Source organism: Misgurnus anguillicaudatus, chromosome 19, assembly GCF_027580225.2.
Source record: "Misgurnus anguillicaudatus chromosome 19, ASM2758022v2, whole genome shotgun sequence".
NCBI lineage: Eukaryota > Metazoa > Chordata > Actinopteri > Cypriniformes > Cobitidae > Misgurnus > Misgurnus anguillicaudatus.
Window position 1 is genome coordinate 48013468 of NC_073355.2, and position 11122 is coordinate 48024589.

The window sequence follows — 11122 nt, forward strand, 5'->3', positions numbered from 1 at the left end:
CAGTTTTACACAAGGTGTGAAATTTATTAAATTGCACTTATATGAAGAAATGTGTGTAAATATATGCACACCTCAGAGCATGCTTTCGCAAAGAATATAGTGGTAGCATATGATACTACACAGGATCATCCCCAGTGTGTAAAGACGTGTGTATTTATTATCCACAAGCAGGTATTAAAACAATTAGTGTTAAAATAATAACAGCAAATCAGTGTTGGAGTTAATTATTTTTTTGTGATTTGTCGTCTAATTGGTGTCTACCCCTATAAATGAAAGCTAGAACAATTGCTCGACACAGTGCAATGGCTTATCTTGCGTTATTGGAAGACTTGGCAAATCATCCATTCCGCTGGGAGGGCGTTTTCAAAGATCGCACCGATGATGCTGGTTATATGCCGCTGTCCAAGGTGGAAAGTTCTGTCGTTGTTTATCCTCCTCCAGTTGCACTGATTTCACGTCAGTGTGCTGTGTTTTTTTGGCTGATAATTTTATGTCAAACCACTTTTTTATTTCTAGTGTTCTCTCCTCATTACCAATGGAATTAACCGCACTTACATGTTCCCATGCAGATGATGTGTTTTCTTTTGTTAGTCATTTTTCGCGCAATAAGTAAACCAAACAGTACATTGTTATTTGGATTCAACCTCATCCACCAGTAACTCAATTTCGGTGTCTGTAAAGTCTTTGGCATTATTGCGGTGAGGGAAAAAGCACAACCATGTGACTTATAAAGGGAGGTGTTGTCACCATATATGGTTCATTGGAGACGTTTCGGAATGCAAATTGTGAGGAATTGACAAGAACGAACCCAAATGCAGACAGGACTAAAAAATAATAATTTATTGACAACAAACAGGGAAATCAAAACCCACGAGGGGGTAAAACAAGACAGGATCACACTACACTAAACTAACATTAAACTAAACATGAACCAACATAAACTACAAATAACAAACTAGACTAAATATACTAAATACTCACAAAAGCAAGACTCAGGAACACGACAGGGAATGTAACAATACGAACGTGCACTGTACAACAAACACAAGGACTCTTAAATAGGGAGAAAGTAAATTACATACACCTGGAAATCATTACAAGTAAGGGATCGGGGAAAAAGTGACGAGACCCGGGAAATGTGTGGTCAGAATAAACCAATACTAAAACCACACATTTCCCACATAAAACATGGTACTGCCAGGACCCCGAACACAAAGACTAGATGTAATAAAACAGATGATTTCAGACGGATCCTGACAGCAAATGACCATGAACTTGCACGAGCATGGTGCTTAACTCTTTCACCGCCAGCATTTTTTAAAAAAGTTGCCAGCCAGCGCCAGCGTTTTTCATGATTTTCACCAAAGTTTAATGCCTTCCAGAAAATGTTCTTCTTCAGATATATAAACATACAATATACCAAATGAAAGAACAGACCCTCTGCTTTCAAACAAACAAAACCGTTTCATCCTACCTTAAGTAGTTCGTTTGTAATCAGCTTTTGAATATGGGTAGGTTTCTGCAAAAACACCACATTTTGAGCAAAAAGCAGAGATAATTCCATTTTTGTGACGGACTTTTCATAGAGATCCCATTCAGAGCGATCTTTAAAACAGACACGGACATGCAACAGCTTGTCAGAGGGCAATACTTCCGGGTTGTATAAGTTGCGGAAGTGCGGATAAAAGCGGTATTGCGGAAAGACGGAAAATCTCGTCATTGGCGGGGAAGCATTTTCTCTTAATTGACGAGATATCTCGTCAATGGCGGGGAAAGAGTTAAGAACACATGGGATTTTTGTACTTACACAGATACTAATTTTCATTCGTAGGTCAAAATATAGAACATTTTCTATTTTCTAGCATACCAATATCGGGTTCTTCGGCCGAGTTCTTTCACTGTGCAAAATGCATGGATTTAACCCTTTCTCATCTGAGACTTCAAGGGATCCGAATATTGAATTACATAGACAACTGGCTGGTGTTGGTTCAGTCTCGAGAGATGGCACTTCGGCATCGAGATGTCGTCCTTGGCCATATGAAGCACCTAGGGCTACGGCTCAATGCCAAAAAGGGCATTTAACCCCCCAGCAGAAAATATTATTTCTTGGGGTGACTTGGGACTAAGTGAAGATGCAGACACATCTGTCTCCTCCATGCATGAGTCGATCCTGGCATCAGTTTCTAGGATCAGATTAGGCCAACTTTACACTATAAAGCACTTTCAAGAGGTCGCGCCCTCTATCCAGACTGGCACATCAGGTTCTCCTTTGATCAAACAGAAAATTTATGTCACTCAGAACAATCCCCGTAGTCCAGAATGTGGGAGTAGATGCCTTGTTGAGGCATGGGCTTCATGCCTGGAATTCGCTCCAGACGAAATTAAGGCTATTTAAAATGGAGACTATTCACTACTTGGTGTAGTGACAAAGATTTAGTTCCAAACTGCCTAGTGGCTTCAGTTCTGAAATTTTTACAAAACAGTTTTTTTATCTGGTTTATATCCATTTACTACCAGAGTATATGCTGCAGCTATCTCTGCTTTTCACGTCTTTCTGTGTGGTACATTGAGGATGAGGCCTCCTGCTCAAATCACAGTTCCAGCATTGGACCTGGCAGTAGTTTTGAAAGGGCTGTCCATGGACCCTTTCGAACCAATTGACTCGTGCACAGACAAACATTTGTCACTGAGGTTAGCCTTTTTATTAGCCAGCACTTCTCTCCGGAGAGTGGGCAACTTTCAAGCTTATCTGCTTTTTTTTCCTTGCCTGGAGTTCGCTTCAGACAATGCAGGTTGATTTGTCAACCTCTGGGACTCTGGCCATAATGCTGGATCAACAGCTACAAACTGAGAACTAAAATCATTCCTTTCCTTCTCTACCACTGCACATTATTCTTCTCACTTTCCTGTGGCTGTGAGAAATCATTTGCTTTCATGTCTACACCTTCTTCTCTGACTCTACTGCTGCCTCCTGCATCTACAACTTTTTCTTTCTGGGTGTTGGTACCTCTACAGGCATGAATACAGGATTACAATTACACAGTCATAAAATGTCTGATGTTTATTCTACCATTTAATTTACTTGATGTACAAAGTATAAGAACACACAGTAAAAGAGGAAGTAATGACAAGCTTATTTTTTTAAAGACATTATTCAAAATTAATAAACAATATTATAATTTCTGGAAAATGTTATAAGCATAAACAATTTATAGTTTGTGACTACATTTTGAGGCTGATCACCTACAGTAAGATTGTTTGAAGGGCCTTGTTCTTTATCTTTGTTTAATGTGCTCAACTTTTTAAATTAATTCATAATTTTCTGGTTTAAATTATATATACAATTTCCATGTTCAATGTTGGACCACGTTCATAATGTTTCAATGCAAAAATTGTTTTCTATATTAACATTTCATCTTTAAAGATATTTCAGTTTAGTGGCATGATTAGAGCATTTATCACAGGCTATATAAATATACACATCACGCAGCAAGCATTTATTTTACCGGCTAGCACATGCTAAAACGTTGTGTGCTGTGCTTTTCCTCAATCAAACTATTTGGTTCTCACCTGCTCTCTTTCCCTCATTTTGTTTTCCTTTTCTCCCCTTTCTCTCTCCTTTCTTTCTCGATAGACAGATTTTTGTTTAGACATCAAAACAGCAATGAGTGGGGATTGGTAGGTCTCTCAACACCGGAACACTCACAAACTACCCTGTCTCATTCACAGAGTCTGTGCACTCTCTACTCTCCCTCACAGGAAATGTGCTGCGCTCATGGTGGGAGGTGTCTATATCTAGATGCTTGTCAAACGAACGGAGAACTTAGTAATGCGTGACTGTCACCCTGATCACACAGATTTAAAAAAATAACATTAACAATAATTATAAAATGATCGTCAAGGGCCCCTCAAATGCCAGGGCCCTATGTACTCAGTCACCCTTTTCCCCCCACTTACGATGCCCCTGGTCAAGGTTATGACTGTAACCACGGTTCCCTGAGATAGGGAACGAGACACTGTGTCTCTTTGCCATAACACCTGGTGCCTGTAGCATTTGCTTCATTTGGACAGAAGCTGTTCGACCTACATTATCTCCGCCTATTTATAGCCTCACATGACGTCATCCGCTGACGTCTATAGACCTAGTTTGACATAATATCACACTGCATAGCATTCCCCAAAATTTCAATAGCATGACACAGCGTCTCGTTCCCTATCTCGGTGAAACCGTGGTTACAGTCATAACCTTGACGTTTTTCATTTATCTGCCTCATTAATTCTGATGACATTACAAGCAGTGGCGCCCCCAGGATTGTTTTCATGGTGGGGCACAAAGGGGCCAGTACAAATCTTAGGGTGGCACAATTAAAAAAATTATTAGGCCTGAATCTAATGGTCAACAGTTTTCCCTTTGCTTTTAATGCTACTTGTATAGTTATTCTTATTTTTATTACTAGTATATGATTTACTAGAGACAAATAAAAATGGCAAATAATTTAAAGATCAGATGGTGGAATAGTATTAATCTATCAAAGATGAGTATCGACCGATCATCGTTTGATTTGTGCATTTAAAATACATTATTTTATTAAACTATACAATGAGTTATATCCAGTGTTATCCAGGTAACATACTGTAATTAAATGAGTGACGTACTTTAGTCCTTAACACGTTTCTAGTCTTCTATAAAGTTTTCTCGACGTGGGCACCAATCTTACCTCTCTCTCTCTCTCTCTCTCTCTCTCTCTCTGTCTCTCTCTCTCTGTCTCTCTCTCTCACACACACACACATACACACAAAGACGCGTTTGAAGGGAAAAGCGCGTGTTTTCGGCAATGGCGCAGCCCAATTCGCGTCATTGGCATTTCGCATCGCCCCTTGCGAGGACGCGTCTGCCTGATTGCGTCTTTGCATTGACTTTGTATGAAATCTACTCGCGCAAATCGTTGAACTTGCGTTTGGTGAGTATGCCCCATAATGAATGGAAACACATTATTCCCTTCGCGGCACCGCAGGCAGCGAGTGCACATGCACAAGTGCAGCGGGTACACTGGCAAGAGTAGAGCGAGACCTTCAGCCTATGTGCCGGGCTTTTTAAGGGGGCACAGTGTGCACAGCTCACAGAAATGTGTGCATACACAGACATCAAATGAAATATTATACATTCTTCAGTCTTTTCTATGGCACTTACATTTCTAACAAGCTGAGCGCCCCAGCCTTCATGCAAAAACCTCCACAACAAAAGTGTTGACTAACTTTTATATCAAATACTATTCAATCGGATTAATGACATATTGGCATCATATTTACATCTGAAACGGCATGTTTTGTTTATTTACGTTTTGTTTAATGACTTCTAATTGTGTCATTAATGCATTTTGCAAAACAACTGCATTATCCTATGAAATTAATGTAATTTTAAATCCATAAAGTACATAAACAACGAAAATGACATAATCTATAGCCACGTGGTTGATTGTAATGTTCAATAACGATTTAAAACAATATGTTTAGATAAAATTATTAGAGTAACGGACTTTTGCATTAAATGTTACCTCGTATATGAGCATGTGTGATTCTGCGCCCCCGTGAACTCTGGCGAACTTTGGCGTTGTGCCAAGAAGATAAATCTAGAAATCTCTACTAATATAACGTCCAGACGGTCACATTTTAAACTATACATTTTCTACACAGAGGAGGTTAACTGCACATTACCGTCCTGGGGTTTGGAAATGTTGTGGGCGTGTCTTAGACATTTTAATTCCTCAGATAGCCAAATGCAACAGCAAAGCTTGTGAGCGCGCTCCGACGCTGATGACGCCAGAATAAAGAAATTTAACAGGATCAAAGCGGTGAAAATGACAAGTGAAAGTGACAAGGATGCAGCACAGAATTGATAATATTGCGCATATTAAACAGATTAAAAGACAAGCAACAGATTAATGGATGGTTCTTTGATTTTGAGGTTGCATGCAAAATCCAGTTGGCTCAAAAACCGAGGGTCAGTTTGAATGGGCATGACGTCTCTGGTGCCGGGGTTTAGCCCCGGATGGCCCCAGCCCAATTTAAATCCTGACAGTGATTATCTACGTTGAAACAATATGCTTTATATAACGTAGAATTAACTGCGTTTTACTTACTAGTTTGTGAGTTTCTTCTGTAATGCATGCAATGGCTGAACAGGAGCGAACAGGACGTCACGTGTACGTCACATGGATGGTAGTGCGGCTGCGCGTAATCGCGGGTAAAGGAGAGGGGAGGGGTTAAGGTTGTATTCTATTTAACACATTATACAAATGTATTTTATTTTTTTACATAGTGCTTTTAGTGTACATTTTAATGAATACATATTACTACTATTATTTCAATCTAATTTTTTTTTAAATCTCATTCTGTTTGGGGGGGCCAGTGGGGGGGCCAGTGAATTTTATGGGGGGCCACTGATTACAAGCACTGCGTAAATCAAGCTTTGTGAATATTCTAGCACCACAGAGCTTTTCAAGGGCTTATCCTAGTCCAAGACTAAAATGCATGTTTGAGCTGCTTTAATTAAAAAACTTCTGGCAATGAAATATATTTTCATATATATTAAGTGCCATTGTTTTGTCTCAATACTGCCCACCAGTATTGTTTTTCGTAAGGTATGTTTGTGGTTATCTACTTAAATGTCCTAATATAACTAAACCCTAGTCCTGGATTAATCTAAACACTGTCCTGCCGAAACTGCCCCTTAAACAATAGATTTGGCAGTAGACATTGTACTAGTGCTAGTAGACCAAGTACTAATGTAACAGATTAACCCTTACAAAAATTTGCCATGTTTTTTGCTATAAAAGTGTAGTATTTATGTTTTTTGTTGTATTGATTACTATTAGCAAAACCATGTTTTTTTAACTGTATGTTTTTTTTACAGTCTGCCTTGTTTGTTGCTGTTGCACTGGTGGTATTTTGTACTGATGGGCAAGAATGAGACTGGTCCAGTGCTCCCCAGTAAGGGCACTGGTTCCAGCCTGTGACTCTTGTGGCATATTTGGCGGAAAATAATGTGTGGTAAGTATAAAAATGACAGCCGCCGAATGACAGTGAAAAATCTGAAATAATGGCAAGGTAGTCATTGAGTTCTTTACGCCTGTTTGGAAAAACTGAACAAATTACTTCGGTATATTTATTAAATGCTATGACGAATTCTGCGAAGAGTATGTGGTTGAAGTTAACGTGAGTGAGCAAAGGGAAGGCCCGTGAGAAATGTGTAAGAAGGGAAACAACTTAATAGAGGCAAAACTGGAGCAGGCACTGTATGCGGAGGCAGCCTCATGCCATGCGCTGTGCTCGGAAGAGAGAGATCTGTGGAAAAAGAAAGGTTTTGAGCCTAGTTTATGTCTGGCGAGCGGCTACTGGGGTCTGGGAGGTTTGAGCATTGAGATAAAGTTCGTAAAGTTGGGCTTTTAACATCTTCCTAGAAAACTCATTGTTGGCAGTCGTGAGAGTGTGCCGCAACCCGTTCACAGTCGATTTTTCTATTGCAGGGATTGAAGATGGTCCGGGAGGAGTTGCAGAAGGAGAGGTTCAAGGACGTCTCACCGCAGGTGGAGAGGAAAGTTTGAAGTGGCGGTGCTTAGGTGAAGCGGCAGGAGGACGATGAGAATGGCGTCCTTTTTTGTCAGAGCTCTGCGTGGGAGCGAGATTAGGGTTGGAGGGCCCTGGGGATGGCCCGACAACCGCTGATGATAAATCTGCGTCATCCGAGGTGAAGAGTAGTAGTTCGTCTTGGAGGGACATTGTTCTGAAAATGGGCGGGGTCTAATGCCGGATTAATCGTCACTGACTCGCTTAAATAGACTCTCAGGATGATTGACAGGACTGAATGTTTAGGCTCCTCCCGAACCTACATTTAAAACTTAATTTAGGGCCCCCAAAAGGCTAGGATCGGCTCTGACAACAACACATTTGTTTATGGATGTGCAGCAGCACACCAACGTTTTTTAAATATAAAAATGAAAGGATTCAAATATAAAAGATTGAGTCTCTTGAACATAAATGAGGACAGTTAAAATGACTTTAGAACAGGGGTCACCAACGTGGTGCCCGCGGGCACCAGGTAGCCCGCACAGAGTCTGTGAGGTGCCCGCCAAAGCACATTCTTTTAATAGTCTCGACTGTAATATTTATTCATTACATATTTTTTATATTAGCTTGGCTTGGTTTACGTATGTTACAATTTTAAACAATACTAAAACATATAAACAAGTCAAATAAAATAAAATAAACAAGTAAAACAAAAAAGTTTTAAGGAGACTATATCAAAAAGTAGCCCTCCAGATTGTTTTATCCATTGTGGTAGCCCTTGCTCATAAAAAGGTTGGAGACCCCTGCTTTAGAAGGTGTGAAGCTGCAGCCTGTAAGCTGTTTTTTTTTTCTTTTAAAAAGTGCATTTATTTTTAATTAGTCACCCACAGATTTATTGTAGATGATGGCTTTGTACCTCTGGATGTGGTGAGATGGGAACCATTTTTAAGTATAATAGGCTACTTTTATCAAAACACTCACAGCGCTCTCCCAGTCACTGAAATGTAGCAGCTCTTGCAACGTTTGTAAATTATGCATCTCTGTTTTTTTTTACAAATAACACATTTTTAGATTACATATTTATAAATTAATCTTGTAAAAAATACTTTTTGAGATTACAGTGATTATGTATTCATACTTTTTCAGCAATTACAACCCTGCTGATTTTACTTGTTTTTCTATGACTAAAAACAACTTTTAACCTTCTAAGAACCGAGCTTTGGTTTGTCTTTTTTCAGGTTTCTACCAGCTATTTTGGAGTGAGGAACAACCAATAGCAGTGTAATTGTTCATGTTTGTGTACAACAAGTTCCAGCTACACAGAATTATGGTGCAAACAACAAAAAATATTTCAATAAATAAATAATAATTTTTTTTAACTTCAATCATTAACAGGTGGTCTTCTCCCTTTGCTTTTTTTTTTGCTTACAAATTCTGCCATGGTGCAAGTGCAACTGGTATTAAAGGGATGGGAGATGAGGCTCTCATTGGTTTATTGTATGTTACGCCCAAATCACACCCATTACTTATTGAATAGGAACAACAACTTTAGACCATGCACCACGTGCACGGTAATTATGTCATAAGTTTAATGTTCCCCTAGTACTGCAACATGCTGGCTTTTGAATGCTTTATTCTGATTGGTTGAGAAATGTAATGCAAGTAGGCCTTATTTTTTTTTATTAAATATTTTTAAATAATCGCACACATGCTCTGTCGAATGTCTTAAAATAATCACCTGACCAATGTCTTAGGAATGTTTGTGGTAACTGTGGTATAAATTGAATAATTGACTTTGGTCCTTTGAATTATTTGAAAATAATGCACACACATCGTAACAGCACTCCGCTTTGTGTCGTGGCACATTGCCACCTTGGGTGTGCATTATTTTTGAATAATTCAATGGCCAGTCGTCAATAATTCCTTGCTTATGCACTGATGTAATAATCTCACAGCCCACCTCAGCTTCACTCCTGTTGTAGTGTATTTGTAGGATTCGTAGTAGCTGCTTTATGTGCCAGCACTAGTGTACAGCCTTTGATCTGAGATGCATATGCTGGGAAATTTGAATCTGTATCTTCTAATTGGATGATTGTATGATCTATATGCAGTCAAACACAACAAATATACAAACGCAGTGTTCTGCTGAATTTTAAAAAGTTATTCATGTTGCTAAAATTTGAATAAAGTTGTTTCAGTTGAAATATCTTGATCTATTTTGATCATGTGAGAAAAATGAATGTCAAATAATTAATGTAAGCATTTATTTGTAAATTATATAATGGTATGAACACAATCTGAAAAATTCTGCTAATGCATAATAACCTTCAATTCTATAAAAAGACATTTAATGATTAATTCATAATTAGGTACATTTTCATCTTTAAAAATAGTTTAAATTGCCTTAAAAAACAACAAAATGTATGTAATCTCGTATTATGGGGAAACACTTGGTAACAAAAGCTCAAGTTAAAATTATTTGTTTAATTTACCACACCTTTAAAGGCAGGATAGGCAGCGTTGCACGTTCATGTGTTTTGGGGCGTGGCTTTAGAAGAAACCCAGAAGGGAGGGGGTAGAGTGATAGAATAATGAGCCGTGTTTAAAACCGTCGTTAGAGGTCCACAGACCCTCGACTTCCAAACTCTCTCTTTCAGAGTACTTACACCTCACCTATGCATTGGTACATAAAGACAGTTTAAACAAATTTGCAAAAAAGTGTTCTAGACTTTTTTAGACATAAACCTGCCTACTCTGCCTTTAACTGAACTGAATACATAAAATTTGCCCTTCGGTTATATGTTCCAGAATGCGCTAAAGGGACAGGAAGGCATTCACATTCAAATAGGTTTCATTTGTTTAAACTAAACCAATGGTTGTTTGCATGTACTTAAAAGGAGGCTTTTGACCAACTTTCTTGTAACAATGAAAGACAGTCATTTTAATACAGGACATACAGCGTACTAATGGAAGAAAAGCCTGCATTAGGTTTAAAAATCGCTATTTAAAATTAAATAAGCAGAAAAAAAGAAAAAGGAAGACCTATAATTCATAGCCCATAATGTGTTATGATGAAAACAGCCTGCAACCTCGCCACTTTTCTGTTTGTTTGTTTTTTAAACCTGATGTCCTTCTGCCACTCCCATGAATCAAAAGTGAAACTGACACTACAGTACATTTAAACATTTCAGCAAGGACCTGTGCTGAATACCTGCTGCAAAAGGTAAGAAAACATTTTATTCATTACCTGGGCTTATGAAAAACACTTTGCACATGAATATTTACTACATTGTAATGCCATTTAAAATAGAGTTTGTGACTTTTGTTGTTGATTCAGACAGACCTTTAAATCGTTAACCACAGTTTTATATTTTTTTTATACCTTTAACTAATTTGATTTTAGACTATTTGCTGCAAATATGCAGTAAGCAAAACATTACTACTGTTACTTAATTCAAATTGTACTAATTACAAGCTGTGTACCTATACAAGCTGTTTATGTTACATTTTCTGAAACCAAATGTACACTGTAAAAAATTAGCTGTAATTTTGCAGC